The 21,698-nt window shown below is 50.6% G+C and overlaps 1 pseudogene; it reads left to right on the top strand.

Annotated features, from left to right (window-relative positions):
* LOC149436382 (mitochondrial mRNA pseudouridine synthase RPUSD3-like) overlaps positions 1-21,698 on the top strand; it is a 34,486-nt pseudogene that overhangs the window by 2,722 nt on the left and 10,066 nt on the right.

Raw genomic sequence — 21,698 nt, 5'->3', positions numbered from 1 at the left:
AAACCAAACCACAAAGGATGGCGCTCTACCGGACCTGGGAGCACTCACTGACATCCATGTGCAGGCTGCTGGATTCCTTCGAAGTCTTCAGTGAAGGGCTGCCCTGTCCTCTTCCTGTTGCTGAACTTCCAGCGCTGTGGGAGGATAACCGCTTTAAAGCGGAGCTCCACCCAAAAGGGGAAGTTCCGCTTTAAGGATTAAATTTAATTTTAATTTTTCCAGAGCAGCCTGTTTTTCTTTTGAGGTTTCCTGTGGGTTTTTCTTTATATCCCGAAGAATTCTTCTGGCAGTTATTGCTGCAATCTTTCTTGGTCTACCTGACCTTAGCTTGGTATCAAGAGATCCCCGAACTTTCCCCTTCTTACTAGGTGATTTATCAGTACTGATTGGCATAGGCAAGACTTTGGACATCTTTATATGTCCTTTTCCATCTTTATAAAGTTCCATTACCTTGTTACGCAGGACTTTTGACAGTTCTTTTCTGATCCCCATGGCTCAGTATTTAGCCTAGTCAGTTCTTCCACGTAAGAGCTAACAAACTCATTGACTATTTATACACTGACACTAACTGCAATTTAAAAAGCCACAGATGTTGGACATTACCTCTAATTGGCATTTTAGCCCGTGTGTGTGTCACCTTGTGTGTTTGTACCAAGGCCAACATTCCAGGGGAGGGAAACTTTTGATCCGGGCCGTTTGTGTGATTTCTGTTATCATTATGATTTAAAAAGGAGCCAAACAACTCTGTGATAATAAATAGCTTCATATGATCATCATCCTTCAGTAAAAGGGCATTTTTTGGCATGATCAGTCATATTTTCAATATCAATGCAAAAATTTCACAATTTCTGCCAGGGTATGCAAACTTTTGAGCACAGCTGTGTGTGTGTATATATATATATTTTTTTCTTCTTCTTCTTAAATGTCTGTCTTTTTTTGTTTATATAATCAAAAACCCCAGTGGTGATCAAATGCCACCAAAAGAAAGCCCAATTTGTGTGAACAAAAATTATATAAATTTTATCTGGGTACAGTGTTGCATGATGACACAATTGCCAGTTTAAATTAGCACAGTGCTGAATAGCAAAAAAAAAAAAATGGCCCGGTCATGAAAGGGGTAAAATCTTCCGGTGCTCAAATGATTAACTAAACTTCGACTTTAGGACCGGTTCCCATGGTTCTGCACGTTTCCATGCAAAAAAAAAAAAGGTATGGCAGGTGCGACTTTTAACCCCTTCACTCCGGCCGCACACAAATGTGAGCCCTGCACGCTCTCAGCACACGTCTGGTACTCACGGAAAGGTCCTGGTCTGCTCTTTCGATCGGAACCTTTCCTAATCATGTGACCGCCGTGACGACGCGTCACGCCAGTCACATGATCCCTAAAACACGCCCCGCCTCCCGTCTTCTGAAACTCTTAAAGGGCCGGGAGGTGCCGGCGGGAAGGGGTTAAGATCGCTTCGCACCAAATCACTGTGGTACCATGTGTTTTGGTGGCAGTGAATACACCCACGTTTCCAAGATGCACGGGGGCAAATCTGTAGCCAGCAGCACGTCCCTGTGCAGTGTGGGAAAACACGCACTTCCACGTATGTTCCCACACCGTGATTGGTGTGATCCAGCAGCCCTTAATGTTCTTCTATTTAGATCTAGAATAAAGATGTAGAATGATTAGGAGAGTATTAATAAAGAGTAATTGGGGAGGTAACCCCCCCCCCCCCTGCTATTTTTACAATTGGCATCTTGTGTGTTACTCTTTGAGGCACCTTTTTGAAAGTCCAGGTGTTGAGTTTTTCTCTTTTGAATATTTTAGATCTAGAATACCCTTTTTATTTTACTGACTACAGCATTATTCTGTTTTTTTAGGTCCGATCCTTGCCATTAACAAACCACAAGGACTGTCGATCACAGGTACACACCCATTGTATACAACATTAATGACAGCCTGTCCCCACTCCACATTGATGTAAACCAGAGATCGGATCATGAACCTTTAAAGCTGAACTCCGGGATTAGCAAATATGGTCTAAATACGTTCGCCCTGTGTATTCTTCCTGGAATCTTGCTGTGCTTTTGTGTATTTTTTTCACATCTGTGCAGTATTCCAGAGTGAAACTTTGGCTTCCTGTAATAAAGACCAGTCACTGCTGCTCTCTCTCCTTGTGCAGGGTGACTGGTCTCGACTCCGCCCCCTCCTGTTTTCTGCAAGCAGCCTGTAGTGGGTGGGGCTTGCTGGGTCCCTCCCACAGCTCTGCTCTCTACACGGGCTATCTACAACACACTGATGATGTCACCACTACATTTCCACAGTAATATCCCGGTTTTTAAAGGCGTTTGGTGCACACAAATGGATTTTTATTCAATGTGGCTATTGAGGAATATATTAAAATGTATTTTTTTTTTCTGCCAACTTTAAGGCTTCGTTCACGTCTGGGAGTTTTTGCAATTTCAAAGCGCCCTGCTAAAATGACAAATCGCACAACACGAATTTCAGATGCCATTCATTTTAAAGGCACCTAAAAACGCAGTGGGGTTCTGCGATGATTGTCATGCAATAAATCGTGCTGCAATTGCATCACGTAAAGCTCGTTGCCTGTCTTGGAAATTCGCTTTAACGAATTTCTCCTTACCGTGAGTACTCGCAGTTGGATGCGCAGAAATCCCCCATAAAGCTGTGCGAATCTCGCTTACCACGACTGCAGCTAAACTACACAATTCCTGCCCATCCAACTGGGTTAGCTTCTGTTGATATGTGAGTGATTGGAGCTCCGTTACCCAGGAATGATCACACGACACTCTAAGGCTGCTGTTGGAATTCACATAGAGGAAGTTTTCATTCTCCCCTTTGGTTTTATTACAAATACACACACGCCCCCCCACATGAATAAGGTCAAACCCCTCCCACCGAACAATGCAATGGGGAGTGCCTATACACAGGATGTACATTCCGATTGGAGCATAGCCTTTCTTATTATCTATCACTGGTCCTCCCCCATGAGCCTTCTGAGGTCAGCAGACTTCCTCCCCTTCCCCCCATGAGCCCTCTATGGAGAGCATATCTCCTCCCCTTCCCCCCATGAGCCCTCTATGGAGAGCATATTTCCCAGCTCCTAGCAGTATGTCCATTCCCTGTACAAGCATCCCCTAGGAACATCAGTCTGTACCTGGATGGGCCCGATACGATCTTTATTAAAACACATCCATCCGGATACAGTTCAGGTCGGTAATGGGTTGTAAGATATACATAAGCCTACACGTGGAGTTCGTACCGCTTGGCGCCTTGCGTTACGAAGTCCATGTGGTACTATGCTGCTGATATGTGGATACAGGCCCGCGGTCTACTGCCAGCGGCATTCGCATCGAATGCCGTGGTGGTATACATGCCGGTCTATAAGCGCAGATCCGTCATCTCATCCATTACCGAGCTGAGTACTGTAATACATACATTGTACATGCGCATGGCCCAATTGCAGCCTTCAGAGCTTTGATTAAGCCACATGAGAGACATATGAATAACACTCATATATGACACATTTAAAGTTCAACCAACAATACAAAATTTCCATGACATTGCCCAAAAAGGAGCTTCTTTTGGGCGACAAGCTTCGCTGTGATTGTAGCGCGAATTTCTGCTCTACATTTATGGCAGAACCGCACCACGCTTTTGGGTGCCAGTAAAATGAATGGCATCTAAAAGATCGCATCACAAAGAAAGATCACGTCACAAAGTGAAGTGCAACGTTTCGGAGCCTAGCAGGACCCCTTCATCAGGCATTTGAAGGGGTGACGAAGGGGTCCTGAACGACTCCGAAACGTTGCACTTTTCTTTGCGATGTGATCTTTTTGGAATGAAAACCTTTTTGGACCATATCGAGATCCGTGCTGTGCTGGCGAATATGTACGTTTAACACAGCAAACACTTTACTCCTGCGCTAGGAAAGGACTCAGTAGACCCAATAGGAATGTTCTGGAATTTTCTGGAATATGCACTGCTTGCTGCCCTCAACAGACCGGGGTCCGAATACACTGGATACAAATGGAGAAACAGAAAAAGGGCGCACCGACCTAGTGCATTATCGTTTAAAATAATTTATTAAAGAAACAAAAATAGGTATCATACTCACAATGGACATAATAACACAGGCATGTCAAACTGAACAAGATGTATGATCCAAACAACACGATGGAACCCTGGATGACCAACTGGCTAATGTGTTTCGAGGACACAACCTCTTCCTCAGAGCCAACCTTTGTGAGTATGATACCTATTTTTGTTTCTTTAATAAATTATTTTAAACAATAATGCACTGAATATGTACGTTTTCCTATGGTGTTTCCAGTCCCAGCTGGCAGTCAGTACAGCGCCCTCTATTGATGAGCCGTACTGCCAGGAATGTGTGCGAAGGGAATATAGTTATTGTCAGTTAAGCAGAGAGCTGTGAAAATCATGAGCGGAATCACGCTGATTCTGCCTGCGACTCAAAACTCCCAGTGTGAACGGAGCCTAAAGTGTAAGTTCAACCTTTTAAGAGACAATGAAAAGGTGAACTTACACCGTACAGCCTCCCCACCTTCCCCCTGGTCCCCTCTGTACTTACCTCTTTGTGTGATGAGCCATCAGTGCCCAGGCAGCCAGTATAGCAGTCTGGTGATTTGAAATCTCTGCTCTTCTCTGTGCATCACTTCCAGGATGGATCAGAATGGTTCTGATTGGTCAGCACCAGCACAAAGCATCCATCCTGGAAGCCCTGCAGAGAGAAGAGGGAGAATCTCTGGAACACTACACCGGCTGTGTGTGTACTGACAGCTCATCAGTACAACGGGGAACGGGAGGTAGGGTGTTTGGTCACCCTTTATTTTTTTTTTTTCTGAGAAGTTGAACTAAACCTTCAAAGGATCTAAAGCCAATTGTTTGTTTTTTTTGTTTTATTTTTCTTTTTTTAGATGGAGTGCAGAATACTGGGGAAATTCACCCTCTCTATTTGTCCTGATGACCATCTACACTTGGACAGAAAGTAATGGGAAATTTTTACAGCTGTCACCGAAACAGGAATAGTGAAGACCTCTTCCAATGGAGACACCAGGTGATTTCCTCTTACTTCCTTTGTCTCCTTGGGACAGGAAGTGAAGAGAAATCTCCCCAAAGGGACGTGTGTGATGTCAGCTGTCATCCAGCATGTAGCAATGTATTAGACTGGAGTTAGAGCAGTGTCTGTATTGGCCAATCAGATCCTTCCCTGTATGGCGGTGGTGTCATCTAGTCTCATTTCCTGTTAACAATGTTTCCTTTATCTGCAGGAACTTCAGAGGAGATCTCTCTGGTGTCTCTACTACCGGATCTACAGCAGTTGTTGGAGGTCAAACCTGAACTGCATGTTGTGAAAGCAGCACCTAAGTACATATGCGATATTATTATTTTCTGTGTATGGTAGTCACATTCTTACAGCCTCCAGCCAGAACTCCGGCTTTCCATGCAGTCTTGCACAGTTGTATACAGGGCCGGGACAAGGGGTGGGCAGGAGGGGCAGCTGCCCTGGGCACTGTGGTCATGCATAGCTAGTAAGCATGCAGATTAGTGCTCAGTTTTTTTTTTTTTTACTTTTTTTTTGGGGGGGGGGGGGATTCTTGCTGACACATAATGGTTATACATCTTGGAGGGGGGGTGCAGTTTGGCATGTTTCACCTAGGCCACGGGTGTCAAACTGGTGGCCCTCCAGCTGTTGCCAAACTACAAGTCCCAGGAGGCATTGCAATATTGACAATTACAAGAATAACTCCCAAAGGCAGAGGCATGATGGGACTTGTAGTTTCTCAACAGCTGGAGGGCCGCCAGTTTGACACCCCTGCCCTAGGCTCCAGATTACCTCCTCGTCTGGACTGAAATCACTTCTTCTGATTTCACTGCACACTGTGAGCTTCTCGTATTAGAAGCTGCAGCAATTCAAATAGAGCCTGCCTCATTTTCTGAGTGGAGGACATCCAGCATCATCTAGCACTTTTCTCCCCAGCCTGACTGTCCCTGGCCCACCCCTTCAATCTCTGGAATTCAGTTTTTATAATCATGGAGCCTCAGCATTACATGTAGGCATTACCTAGGGTGATCTGCATGCAAACACAGCCCACCTAGCAACACCCATCAAGGTATTTTGATATTTGCATAACTCCTCCCAAGAGCCTCCTTCAAAGTTTCTCATCAGTAATGTCACAAACGAACATCGACTTGACTCCACTAACCATTAGAAAATGAAACAAATGTGCCAAAGAAATAACCTTTTCAAAAGGCATTCTAGTGATGTATGGCCATCTTTATGTCCCACCCCACCAGACATGTAACCCATATGAGTGCACTTCTGTAGGATGGCTGTCATCTGTTCTCCTCAGGGTGGATAAAAATCAATGATTTTTTTTTAAAAATCAAAAAAAATCGGATTTTTTTTTTTATTTAAATCGGATTTTTTTGATTTGAATCGGATTTTTTTGAATAAAATGCTTTTTGAGGAAAATATATTACCATCCAAAGGTTATTCCATCATGAAATAAAGATTAGTTTTTAATCTATGTAGAATAAGGCTGTATATGTTTAATTTTTTTGGTAAATAAATTCCATGAATCCATTCACAATGTCATGCTCTTCCAGAGGTTTTTGTAAGATTATTGGGCAGTTTCTCTGCCTACAAGATATTATCACAGATGCTTGGTTTACTTTTGCAGTTCTCAAAACTGAATTTGACTCAGCGGAGATCACATGCCTCTTCTTCACAGCAAAAATGTTATAACATGAACAGAGTTAAGAAAAAGACCTCAATCCTAACTTCTACAAACCTATGAATACAGAATCAACCCCTTCAGTGCTAAGTTTCAAGAAGTTCAGTGAATAGAATAGAAACAATATTTTTCTGATTGTTTGGAGTGGAATAGATCTGCACAAGAAGAAAGTGAAACTAAGTGTGAGGAGGAAGGGCTGACAGTCTAAGTTTCTTAAAATATATATATTTTGTTTAGCCAAATTAGTTGACAAACATGGATGTTTGTTTAACTAGCTGCCGACCGCAGATAGTCGAATGACGGCTGCACTGCGGCCGGCCAGTTCTGGGTGGACGTCATATAACGGCCTCCCAGAACGCGCTCTCCTGCGCGCCCCAGGGGGCGCGCACCCGGCGATCTCCGTGATCGCTGTGTCCTACGGACACAGCTGATCACGTGATGTGGTAAAAGGCCAATCACAGCGGCCTTTTACCACGTGATCAGCGGTGTCCAATGACACGCTGATCAGAGGGAAATGCAAGTGTCGGTTCTCGGCTGCACTTTCCTCACGCTGTCAGATCGTGAGGAAAGTACTGCCGAGAACCGGCAGTTGTCAGAGCGGGGATCGGCACCGATCATCAGGGCACTGATGATCGGTGCCCAGCAGTGCCACCCGCAAGTTTCGCCCACCTGTGCCCAGCAGTGCGCCCACTAGCTCCGCCCACCTGTGCCCAGCAGATCACCCACCTGTGCCCAGCAGTGCACCCACCTGTGCCCAGCAGTGCACCCACCTGTGCCACTCTGCAGTGCCACCTACCTGTGCCCACCAGTGCCACCCACCTGTGCCCACCAGTGCCACCCACCTGTGCCCACCCAGCAGTGCAGCCCAGCAGTGCTGCCAGTCAGTGCCACCAGTCAGTGCCCAGGGGTTGTGCCAGTCAGTACCGCCAGTCAGTGCCCAGCAGTGATGCCAGTCAGTGCCGCCAGTCAGTACCCATCATCAGTGTCACATATCAGTGCTGCATATTAGTGCCGCCTATCCGTGACACCTCATTAGTGCTGTCTATCAGTGCCGCCTATCCGTGACACCTCATTAGTACTGCCTATCAGTGCCCTTTAGTGCTGCCTATCAGTGCCGCCTATCAGTGCTGCCTCATCAACGTACATCAGTGAAGGAGAAAAAATACCTGTTTGAAAAATTTTATAATAGAAACAAAGAAACTTTTTTGTTTTCAAATTTTTTGCACTTTTTTTATTTATAGCGCAAAAAGTAAAGTGCCCAGCGGCGATTAAATACCACCAAAGGAAAGCTCTATTTGTGAGAAAAAAATGATCAAAATTTCATATGGGTAATATGTTGCATGACCGCGCAATTGTCAATCAAAGTGCGGCAGCGCTGAAAGCTGAAAATTGGCCTGGTAAATAAGGGGGTATAAGTGCCCGGTAGGCAAGTGGTTAAGCAAATAACATATGCTGGAATGTTATTGTTTCAGTTGAATAAATCTATTTAAATTGTTATTATTAAGGTAATGATTATTTTTCTCCTTCCTAAGTACAACAGAAAAGTTGTCCAAATATGAAAGATTAACCTATTAAACTGGGGATAAAAAAACTAATAGGAAAAGTTGTTATTCTAAAAATCTTCATCTACTTGCATATTAAAGTTATACCAGCAAGAATTAGTCTTTATGTAGAAAACTAGGATTTAAATCAAGCCTTACTGACTAGTGATTTAAATCGTGATTTAAATCAGTTTGATTTAAATCAAATCCACCCTGGTTCTCCTTGTCTGTCCTGTAGGGAGAGCTCCGGGCTCGTCCTCCTCTCCACCTGCCATGTGACAACCAAGCACTTTGAAGATTTTTATTCTCGGTGTCGGAAAGCAAAGAAACCATTTACAGCGTTCTGGTGAGTTTGTGTCTTCAAGTCCTGTAAGTTATACCCAAGATGTGTGAGCATTATGTACGATGCCAAAAGAATCCAAGTGAGCCCGTATAGGGCAAAGCAACAACTGAACTCGGGCATAAGTAAATATTGCCTAAATACATTCGTCATGTTTATTTTTCCTTGTATTTTGGCGCGCTTTGTGCATTTCTTCAAGATCTCTGCAGTATTCCAGTGTGAAACGTTGGCTTCCTGTAATAAAGACCTGTCACTGCTGCTCTCTCCTTGTGCAGGGTGGCTGGTCTTGTCTCCGCCTCCTCCTGTAGTTTATTGCAGGCAGCCTGTAATGGGTGGAGCCTGCTGGACCCTTCCCACAGCTCTGCTCTATGCATAGGAATTGCACAGCACAGTGATGATGTCACTGCTACTTTTACAAAGTAATATCTGACATTTAGTACACATAGTGGTTTTATATAGTCCATTGCTACTGAGGAATATATTTGAATGAAGGTTTTTGTGCCAGTCTACTCAGCGTCTTGTACTGCCGTTCTGCGAAGAAGCATAAATAACACCTACCTCTTAGATTGTAAGCTCCCAGGCAGGGGTAGAGTGACAACTCATGGGGCCCCTGGGCAATAGGGGATCATAGGGCCTTGGGCAAACTGAAAAAAGCCTATGAAAAAGGTACCAGGGGCATCTCATGGGGCCCCCTACTGACCCCGGGCCCTCGGGCAGTGCCCGAGGTTCCAAATGGTCAGTCCGCCCCTGCTCCCAGGACCCTCTTGTATTGAACTGTATTGTTGCTGTATTGTCTCCCTTTATATTGTAAAGCGCCGAGCAAACTGTTGGCACCATAAATCCTGTATTATAATAATAATACTTCCAGATACAGGGAGCATGTGACCTGCAGCAATGGTGATTGGTCGCACAGCCACCAATGATGTGACATGGAGGCAGACAGTGAGTCTAGAGCTTATACAGGGCTTAGACTCTAACACAGGGCTTCATTTCTTTGTTTCTGGCAGCCAAATAGAACAGTTGAGGGGGCAGCTAGATGAAGCTGTTGCTTTGCTTTGCATGGGATCTCTTTAAGGTTTTAGATTTTTTTTTTGGTTCCTCAGTTAGCAGAAGCATTGTCAGCATGCTGTGTACTCTTGTTAGCCCAGATTCTGTTGAAGACAGCAATACACATGCTGAAAGTTGACCAGTTCCTGCTGAACTGGCCAACTTTTGGTACATGTGTACTGGGCTTTAGTTGGCCATTAGGCTGCTTATCTGATAGAACTGTTAGACAACCCAATGACCATCTGAAGGAGTGAACACAGCAGGCTGACAACGCTGCTGTTAATGGCAAGGATGAGCCTTAAGGTGGGAATACACGATTAGAAAATCGACCGATCGGTCATCCGACGACCAAGAGGCGTTTGTTCGTTGGTCGAAATCGTGGCCCACATTAATTATCTAAAAAAAATCGTTCATCGGGCAATGCGTACTGTTGACGTCTTCTGTACAAGTGCAAGTGATGCGGTGTGCGTGTGACCTTGTAGCCACTCCCTTCAGGCCAGAACGAGCGATATACACAACAATTACCAGCAATGAGTATAATATCGTTTATTACATGACCTACATACATAAATAGTGATACATAATATATAATCTGCAGAATTCTGGTTTCATTATCTCATTAGCACAATCTACTTTTAACATTTGGATTTTTCCTTGGTGTTTACGAAGATTCCTTGGACATAAACATCCGGGTCATCTTCTGTTTCCGCTCATGCGTGATAGCGCTTGATTGATTTGTTTCGTACGACCGTCATACCACCGCATAGAAAATCGGCCATTCGTATGCAAAACGACAACATTTTTTGTTCACAATATCGTTATCGTTTAACACATCCTGCTCGTACTTATATAGCGCCATCAATTTATGCAGCACTTTACATATACAGTCAGGTCCATAAATATTGGGACATCGACACAATTGTAACATTTTTGGCTCTATACACCACCACAATGGATTTGAAATGAAACAAACAAGATGTGCTTTAACTGCAGACTGTCAGCTTTAATTTGAGGGTATTTACATCCAAATCTGGTGAACGGTGTAGGAATTACAACAGTTTACATATGTGCCTCCCACTTGTTAAGGGACCAAAAGTAATGGGACAATTGGCTTCTCAGCTGTTCCACGGCCAGGTGTGTGTTATTCCCTCATTATCCCAATTACAATGAGCAGATAAAAGGTCCAGAGTTCATTTCAAGTGTGCTATTTGCATTTGGAATCTGTTGCTGTCAACTCTCAAGATGAGATCCAAAGAGCTGTCACTATCAGTGAAACAAGCCATCATTAGGCTGAAAAAACAAAAAAAACCCATCAGAGAGATAGCAAAAACATTAGGCATGGCCAAAACAACTGTTTGGAACAACACAAAAAGACCAGGAAGACCATGGAAAACAACTGTGGTGGATGACCGAATTCTTTCCCTGGTGAAGAAAAGACCCTTCACAACAGTTGGCCAAATCAAGAACACTCTCCAGGAGGTAGGTGTATGTGTGTCAAAGTCAACAATCAAGAGAAAACTTCACCAGATTGAATACAGAGGGTTCACCACAAGATGTAAACCATTGGTGAGCCTCAAAAACAGGAAGGCCAGATTAGAGTTTGCCAAACGACATCTAAAAAAGCCTTCACAGTTCTGGAACAACATCCTATGGACAGATGAGACCGAGATCAACTTGTACCAGAGTGATGGGAAGAGAAGAGTATGGAGAAGGAAAGGAACTGCTCATGATCCTAAGCATACCACCTCATCAGTGAAGCATGGTGGTGGTAGTGTCATGGCGTGGGCATGTATGGCTGCCAATGGAACTGGTTCTCTTGTATTTATTGATGATGTGACTGCTGACAAAAGCAGCAGGATGAATTCTGAAGTGTTTCGGGCAATATTATCTGCTCATATTCAGCCAAATGCTTCACAACTCATTGGACGCCGCTTCACAGTGCAGATGGACAATGACCCAAAGCATACTGTAAAAGCAACCAAAGAGTTTTTTAAGGGAAAGAAGTGGAATGTTATGTAATGGCCAAGTCAATCACCTGACCTGAATCCGATTGAGCATGCATTTCACTTGCTGAAGACAAAACTGAAGGGAAAATGCCCCAAGAACAAGCAGGAACTGAAGACGGTTGCAGTAGAGGCCTGGCAGAGCATCACCAGGGATGAAACCCAGCGTCTGGTGATGTCTATGCGTTCCAGACTTCAGGCTGTAATTGATTGCAAAGGATTTGCAACCAAGTATTAAAAAGTGAAAGTTTGATTTATGATTTTTATTCTGTCCCATTACGTTTGGTCCCATAATAAGTGGGAGGCACATATGCAAACTGTTGTAATTCCTACACCGTTCACCTGATTTGGATGTAAATACCCTCAAATTAAAGCTGGCAGTCTGCAAATAAAGCACATCTTGTTAGTTTAATTTCAAATCCATTGTGCTGGTGTATAGTGCCCCATCATTGGTATCAGTGGGAGGAGGAATAGTGCCCCATCATTGGTATCAGTGGGAGGAGGAATAGTGCCCCATCATTGGTATCAGTGGGAGGAGGAATAATGCCCCATCATTGGTATCAGTGGGAGGAATAGTGCCCCATCCTTGGTGTCAGTGGGGGGAGGAATAGTGCCCCATCCTTGGTGTCAGTGGGGGGAGGAATAGTGCCCCAATAGGGAACATGCATACTCCATGTAGTTAGTGTCGTGGCTGGGATTTGAATAAAGACTTCTTATGAATAATGGCCCCTTATTTTTCAGTGTGATCACTTTGGGAGTGCCAGACCCAGCGGAAGGGGATGTAAAAGTATCTCTAAAGGAGGAAAGTATTAAAGATCTAAGGCTGGTAAGTTGATTTGATGTCTCATTGGATTTGAGCAGCTTGTGGCCCTTTGGGGATTGAAGCTGAACTCCAGCCTTCCCTTCAGTCTTGTTGTACAGCTCCTCTCCTGTACTGTAATTGCTTACTCTGATTTCACTGCACACTGTGAGCTTCTCCTAGTGGCGTCCCGAGGCAGGTGCGGGGGGTGCGGTCCGCACCGGGTGACACCGACTGCAAGGGGTGACACCGGACCCACTCCACAAAAAGGTAAGTTGTAAAACAAGCCGACAATTGTCTGCTTTCTTTACAACTTTTTCTTGGAGCGGATCCGGTGTCACCCCGTATAGGTTGCATGCGGACGATCCTGCGGTGTGACACCGGTGTATTGGCAAGATGTGTCTCCCATGTAGATATGTCCCCCTAAAGCAACTGTGCATGTCCTGGTTTCAGGCACGATCAATCGATGATAGGGCTACTGCTATCATCTATTGATCGTGCCTGAAACCGGGACATGCGCAGTTGTACCGGACCCGCTCCAAGAAAAGGTAAGTTGTAAAGAAAGCTGACGATCCCCGCAGGATGGATCATATCTGCGGATTGAGCATAATAGATTGTAGTCCGATCCATTATGCTCAATCTGCAGATCCGATCTATTCTGTGGGGATCGTCGGAGGGGGTCTCACCAAGTGTTACCGCACCGGGTGACACCAACCCTAGGGACGTCCCTGGCTTCTCCCATTGTTCATTAGAAGCAGATCACATGGGGCCTGTCTCGTTTTCTGGCTGGAGGACATTCAGCACCCTCTAGGCCAGCGGTTCTCAACCTGGGGGTCGCGACCCCTTTGGGGGACGAACGACGCTTCCACAGGTGTCGCCTAAGACCATCAGAAAACACATATTTCCGATGGTCTTAGGAACCGAGACACCGCTCCTCTAGCCGTCTCCAGGTGTGGGCGGGATGACATGCCGCCCCTGTCATCTGGACACACCCCGGGATCAATCCTCGTCTGTGATTGGCCGCTGGAACTATAGCTCAGGAGAGGCACACAGGCGGCCAATCACCGGCGAGGAGGTGGAGCTTGGAGAGGAGGAGCCAAGCGGCACCGCGAAGATCGAGCGAGTGAAGAGGAGGAGAGCGGCCGGAGAAGGAAGACAGCTGACAGGTAAGTGTCGATACCATGGGAGAGGGAGGGAGCGAGCGAGCCCAGGCTGGAGCAGGGATCAGCAAGGTAAGTATCATTGGTGTCAGTGGGAATAGTGCCCCATCATTGGTGTTACTAATACCAATGATGGGGCACTATTCCTCCCACTGACACCAACGATGGGACACTATTCCTCCCACTGACACCAATGATGTGGCACTATTCCTCCCCCACTGACACCAAGGATGGGGCACAATTCCTCCCCCCACTGACACCAAGGATGGGGCACAATTCCTCCCCCCACTGACACCAAGGATGGGGCACTATTCCTCCCCCCACTGACACCAAGGATGGGGCACTATTCCTCCCCCCACTGACACCAAGGATGGGGCACTATTCCTCCCCCCACTGACACCAAGGATGGGGCACTATTCCTCCCCCCACTGACACCAAGGATGGGGCACTATTCCTCCCCCCACTGACACCAAGGATGGGGCACTATTCCTCCCCCCACTGACACCAAGGATGGGGCACTATTCCTCCCCCCACTGACACCAAGGATGGGGCACTATTCCTCCCCCCACTGACACCAAGGATGGGGCACTATTCCTCCCCCCACTGACACCAAGGATGGGGCACTATTCCTCCCCCCACTGACACCAAGGATGGGGCACTATTCCTCCCCCCACTGACACCAAGGATGGGGCACTATTCCTCCCCCCACTGACACCAAGGATGGGGCACAATTCCTTCCCCCCACTGACACCAAGGATGGGGCACTATTCCTCCCCCCACTGACACCAAGGATGGGGCACTATTCCTCCCCCCACTGACACCAAGGATGGGGCACTATTCCTCCCCCCACTGACACCAAGGATGGGGCACTATTCCTCCCCTCTTGGACACCAAGGATGGGGCACTATTCCTCCCCTCTTGGACACCAAGGATGGGGCACTATTCCTCTCCTCTTGGACACCAAGGATGGGGCACTATTCCTCCCCTCTTGGACACCAAGGATGGGGCACTATTCCTCCCCCCACTAACACCAAGGTTGGGGCACTATTCCTCCCCCCACTGACACCAAGGATGGGGCACTATTCCTCCCCCCACTGACACCAAGGATGGGGCACTATTCCTCCCCCCACTGACACCAAGGATGGGGCACTATTCCTCCCCCCACTGACACCAAGGATGGGGCACTATTCCTCCCCCCACTGACACCAAGGATGGGGCACTATTCCTCCCCCCACTGACACCAAGGATGGGGCACTATTCCTCCCCTCTTGGACACCAAGGATGGGGCACTATTCCTCTCCTCTTGGACACCAAGGATGGGGCACTATTCCTCCCCTCTTGGACACCAAGGATGGGGCACTATTCCTCCCCTCTTGGACACCAAGGATGGGGCACTATTCCTCCCCCCACTGACACCAAGGATGGGGCACTATTCCTCCCCCCACTGACACCAAGGATGGGGCACTATTCCTCCCCCCACTGACACCAAGGATGGGGCACTATTCCTCCCCCCACTGACACCAAGGATGGGGCGCTATTCCTCCCCCCACTGACACCAAGGATGGGGCGCTATTCCTCCCCCCACTGACACCAAGGATGGGGCGCTATTCCTCCCCCACTGACACCAAGGATGGGGCGCTATTCCTCCCCCCACTGACACCAAGGATGGGGCGCTATTCCTCCCCCCACTGACACCAAGGATGGGGCGCTATTCCTCCCCCCACTGACACCAAGGATGGGGCGCTATTCCTCCCCCCACTGACACCAAGGATGGGGCGCTATTCCTCCCCCCACTGACACCAAGGATGGGGCGCTATTCCTCCCCCCACTGACACCAAGGATGGGGCGCTATTCCTCCCCCCACTGACACCAAGGATGGGGCGCTATTCCTCCCCCCACTGACACCAAGGATGGGGCGCTATTCCTCCCCCCACTGACACCAAGGATGGGGCGCTATTCCTCCCCCCACTGACACCAAGGATGGGGCGCTATTCCTCCCCCCACTGACACCAAGGATGGGGCGCTATTCCTCCCCCCACTGACACCAAGGATGGGGCGCTATTCCTCCCCCCACTGACACCAAGGATGGGGCGCTATTCCTCCCCCCACTGACACCAAGGATGGGGCGCTATTCCTCCCCCCACTGACACCAAGGATGGGGCGCTATTCCTCCCCCCACTGACACCAAGGATGGGGCGCTATTCCTCCCCCCACTGACACCAAGGATGGGGCGCTATTCCTCCCCCCACTGACACCAAGGATGGGGCGCTATTCCTCCCCCCACTGACACCAAGGATGGGGCGCTATTCCTCCCCCCACTGACACCAAGGACGGGGCGCTATTCCTCCCCCCACTGACACCAATGACGGGGCGCTATTCCTCCCACTGACACCAATGACGGGGCGCTATTCCTCCCACTGACACCAATGACGGGGCGCTATTCCTCCCACGGACACCAATGACGGGGCGCTATTCCTCCCACGGACACCAATGACGGGGCGCTATTCCTCCCACGGACACCAATGACGGGGCGCTATTCCTCCCACGGACACCAATGACGGGGCGCTATTCCTCCCACGGACACCAATGACGGGGCGCTATTCCTCCCACGGACACCAATGACGGGGCGCTATTCCTCCCACGGACACCAATGACGGGGCGCTATTCCTCCCACGGACACCAATGACGGGGCGCTATTCCTCCCACGGACACCAATGACGGGGCGCTATTCCTCCCACGGACACCAATGACGGGGCGCTATTCCTCCCACGGACACCAATGACGGGGCGCTATTCCTCCCACGGACACCAATGACGGGGCGCTATTCCTCCCACGGACACCAATGACGGGGCGCTATTCCTCCCACGGACACCAATGACGGGGCGCTATTCCTCCCCCCACTGACACCAAGGACGGGGCGCTATTCCTCCCCCCACTGACACCAAGGACGGGGCACTATTCCTCCCCCCACTGACACCAAGGACGGGGCGCTATTCCTCTCCTCTTGGACACCAAGGACGGGGCGCTATTCCTCTCCTCTTGGACACCAAGGACGGGGCGCTATTCCTCCCCCCACTGACACCAAGGTTGGGGCGCTATTCCTCCCCCCACTGACACCAAGGTTGGGGCGCTATTCCTCCCCCCACTGACACCAAGGATGGGGCGCTATTCCTCCCCCCACTGACACCAAGGATGGGGCGCTATTCCTCCCCCCACTGACACCAAGGATGGGGCGCTATTCCTCCCCCCACTGACACCAAGGATGGGGCGCTATTCCTCCCCCCACTGACACCAAGGATGGGGCGCTATTCCTCCCCCCACTGACACCAAGGATGGGGCGCTATTCCTCCCCCCACTGACACCAAGGATGGGGCGCTATTCCTCCCCCCACTGACACCAAGGATGGGGCGCTATTCCTCCCCCCACTGACACCAAGGATGGGGCGCTATTCCTCCCCCCACTGACACCAAGGATGGGGCGCTATTCCTCCCCCCACTGACACCAAGGATGGGGCGCTGTTCCTCCCCCCACTGACACCAAGGATGGGGCGCTGTTCCTCCCCCCACTGACACCAAGGATGGGGCGCTGTTCCTCCCCCCACTGACACCAAGGATGGGGCGCTGTTCCTCCCCCCACTGACACCAAGGATGGGGCGCTGTTCCTCCCCCCACTGACACCAAGGATGGGGCGCTGTTCCTCCCCCCACTGACACCAAGGACGGGGCGCTGTTCCTCCCCCCACTGACACCAAGGACGGGGCGCTGTTCCTCCCCCCACTGACACCAAGGACGGGGCGCTGTTCCTCCCCCCACTGACACCAAGGACGGGGCGCTGTTCCTCCCCCCACTGACACCAAGGACGGGGCGCTGTTCCTCCCCCCACTGACACCAAGGACGGGGCGCTGTTCCTCCCCCCACTGACACCAAGGACGGGGCGCTGTTCCTCCCCCCACTGACACCAAGGACGGGGCGCTGTTCCTCCCCCCACTGACACCAAGGACGGGGCGCTGTTCCTCCCCCCACTGACACCAAGGACGGGGCGCTGTTCCTCCCCCCACTGACACCAAGGACGGGGCGCTGTTCCTCCCCCCACTGACACCAAGGACGGGGCGCTGTTCCTCCCCCCACTGACACCAAGGACGGGGCGCTGTTCCTCCCCCCACTGACACCAAGGACGGGGCGCTGTTCCTCCCCCCACTGACACCAAGGACGGGGCGCTGTTCCTCCCCCCACTGACACCAAGGACGGGGCGCTGTTCCTCCCCCCACTGACACCAAGGACGGGGCGCTGTTCCTCCCCCCACTGACACCAAGGACGGGGCGCTGTTCCTCCCCCCACTGACACCAAGGACGGGGCGCTGTTCCTCCCCCCACTGACACCAAGGACGGGGCGCTGTTCCTCCCCCCACTGACACCAAGGACGGGGCGCTGTTCCTCCCCCCACTGACACCAAGGACGGGGCGCTGTTCCTCCCCCCACTGACACCAAGGACGGGGCGCTGTTCCTCCCCCCACTGACACCAAGGACGGGGCGCTGTTCCTCCCCCCACTGACACCAAGGACGGGGCGCTGTTCCTCCCCCCACTGACACCAAGGACGGGGCGCTGTTCCTCCCCCCACTGACACCAAGGACGGGGCGCTGTTCCTCCCCCCACTGACACCAAGGACGGGGCGCTGTTCCTCCCCCCACTGACACCAAGGACGGGGCGCTGTTCCTCCCCCCACTGACACCAAGGACGGGGCGCTGTTCCTCCCCCCACTGACACCAAGGACGGGGCGCTGTTCCTCCCCCCACTGACACCAAGGACGGGGCGCTGTTCCTCCCCCCACTGACACCAAGGACGGGGCGCTGTTCCTCCCCCCACTGACACCAAGGACGGGGCGCTGTTCCTCCCCCCACTGACACCAAGGACGGGGCGCTGTTCCTCCCCCCACTGACACCAAGGACGGGGCGCTGTTCCTCCCCCCACTGACACCAAGGACGGGGCGCTGTTCCTCCCCCCACTGACACCAAGGACGGGGCGCTGTTCCTCCCCCCACTGACACCAAGGACGGGGCGCTGTTCCTCCCCCCACTGACACCAAGGACGGGGCGCTGTTCCTCCCCCCACTGACACCAAGGACGGGGCGCTGTTCCTCCCCCCACTGACACCAAGGACGGGGCGCTGTTCCTCCCCCCACTGACACCAAGGACGGGGCGCTGTTCCTCCCCCCACTGACACCAAGGACGGGGCGCTGTTCCTCCCCCCACTGACACCAAGGACGGGGCGCTGTTCCTCCCCCCACTGACACCAAGGACGGGGCGCTGTTCCTCCCCCCACTGACACCAAGGACGGGGCGCTGTTCCTCCCCCCACTGACACCAAGGACGGGGCGCTGTTCCTCCCCCCACTGACACCAAGGACGGGGCGCTGTTCCTCCCCCCACTGACACCAAGGACGGGGCGCTGTTCCTCCCCCCACTGACACCAAGGACGGGGCGCTGTTCCTCCCCCCACTGACACCAAGGACGGGGCGCTGTTCCTCCCCCCACTGACACCAAGGACGGGGCGCTGTTCCTCCCCCCACTGACACCAAGGACGGGGCGCTGTTCCTCCCCCCACTGACACCAAGGACGGGGCGCTGTTCCTCCCCCCACTGACACCAAGGACGGGGCGCTGTTCCTCCCCCCACTGACACCAAGGACGGGGCGCTGTTCCTCCCCCCACTGACACCAAGGACGGGGCGCTGTTCCTCCCCCCACTGACACCAAGGACGGGGCGCTGTTCCTCCCCCCACTGACACCAAGGACGGGGCGCTGTTCCTCCCCCCACTGACACCAAGGACGGGGCGCTGTTCCTCCCCCCACTGACACCAAGGACGGGGCGCTGTTCCTCCCCCCACTGACACCAAGGACGGGGCGCTGTTCCTCCCCCCACTGACACCAAGGACGGGGCGCTGTTCCTCCCCCCACTGACACCAAGGACGGGGCGCTGTTCCTCCCCCCACTGACACCAAGGACGGGGCGCTGTTCCTCCCCCCACTGACACCAAGGACGGGGCGCTGTTCCTCCCCCCACTGACACCAAGGACGGGGCGCTGTTCCTCCCCCCACTGACACCAAGGACGGGGCGCTGTTCCTCCCCCCACTGACACCAAGGACGGGGCGCTGTTCCTCCCCCCACTGACACCAAGGACGGGGCGCTGTTCCTCCCCCCACTGACACCAAGGACGGGGCGCTGTTCCTCCCACGGACACCAATGACGGGGCACTATTCCTCCCACTGACACCAATGACGGGGCACTATTCCTCCTGCAAAATTACAGTTATGAAGTAGCAACGAAAATAATTTTATGGTTGGGGGTCACCACAACATGAGGAACTGTATTAAAGGGTCGCGGCGTTAGAAAGGTTGAGAACCACTGCTCTAGGCCTTTCCTCCCCAGCCTGACTGTCCCTGGCCCAACCCTTTCATTCATTGGATTTCAGTTTTTTCCAATCATGCAGGCTCAGGATCACTTGGGGGTGTTACCTAGGGGGGTCTGCATACAAATAAAGCCTGACTCGGAATGCCCACTGCTCCCACTAATCAAGACACTTTAATATTTGCATAACTCCTCCCAAGAACCAGCTCATTGTTTTCTTAGGCACTGAGGGCTCTTGAAAGGAGTACTAAAGCAGGGGGCTGTGGTGTATTTAGGAAACTACTGTATGTACAGCACCTTGTTGGCCCCTCACAATAGCCATGATCTGCCTGCACTGCATAGAGAAGCACAGACACCCAGTGATAGTGTCACTGGGTCTAAAATAAGGTATGCAATGAAAAGATTTTATTTAAAAATGTCATTAGCATGTTGCTGGGGGAAGGAGGTATGAAATAAGCAGATGTGTTGAGTTATTTTTCTGTGTAGATGCAGTTTATGATTTTTGTACAGGTCATTCTAGTGACTGACCCATCCAAAGGGAGCCTGGAGAGAAGAGAATTGAAGGAGACGTACATTCTATAAGGTTCTGGACTCTGTGGATGGTTGTTCTTTGTTACAGCTGCAGCCCATGAAAGGTACATCATAAATGCTCTGTAGGCTCAATGATAGTCAGTGGTGAGACGTTTGCATGTCCTGGAACCCCTGTACTGCTCTATGTAACAAGGCCAGAGGGCAAAGGCAGCGCACCTGTGGTGGAAGGCCATGTACAGTATATTTTCAATGAGTGCGTAGTGCTCTAACCTCTTGGTGCTGGCGCCTCCCGGCCCTTTTAAGGGTTTCAGAAAACTGGGAGGCGGGGTTTAGGATCATGTGACCGCCGTGACACGTTGTCACGGCGGTCACATGATCGGGAAAGGTCTCGATCGAAAGTGGAGATCGGGATATTTCCGTGAGTACCAGACATGTGTCCTGGGAGCGTGCAGGGCGGGCACTCTCAGCACATATGTTCTTTTTTAATAGAACGCAAATGTGTGGCCGCTCGGCGTCTAGGCCCAAACGCCGGCAGGCCGGACATTTGGGTTCGGCCGGCATGAAGAGGTTAAATGTAAATCCAATTGCTAAAATCACATACAAGCTTTTCAAATCTGCAACTTTTCATTCTAATAATTCCTGCTGATCCTGCCATGAATGTACTTGTGCAGGCACTTCCTGTTACAGGGCGACAACGCTCTGTCTTTGTCTACCAGTTGTGCTCCTATGTTGTCACACTGTAACACGACCTCTTACAGAGATTACAAGTGGCTGTTTGAACCCACATCACACAGGCATGGTCTACTGCTGTCATCAGGAAACCCACCCTGAGAAATGTTATGCAGCCATCACTGGAGTGCATGTAGACAGGAAGAAGCTGCAGGAGATCAGAAGTAACAAAGGATACATAAAGATTGTTTTATCCAGTTTACTAACGTTTACAAAAAAATAGTAAATGCACATTATTTAGCAGGTAAAAGATGTGCATTTCATTTTTTTTTTTTATTCCCCCCCCCAATGTGTTGAACATAATTTACAGCAGCGGTGTCCACAATTTCTAAATAAAGGGCAAGATTACTGTCCTTCAGACTTTAGGGGGGCTAGACTGTAGCCGGT

Source organism: Staurois parvus, unplaced genomic scaffold (genome assembly GCF_062004578.1).
Source record: "Staurois parvus isolate SC_StPar_1 unplaced genomic scaffold, SC_StPar_1.0 ptg001365l, whole genome shotgun sequence".
NCBI classification, from domain to species: domain Eukaryota; kingdom Metazoa; phylum Chordata; class Amphibia; order Anura; family Ranidae; genus Staurois; species Staurois parvus.
The sequence above is the reverse complement of the archived record's forward strand: the minus strand, read 5'-3'. Positions and strand labels throughout refer to the sequence as shown.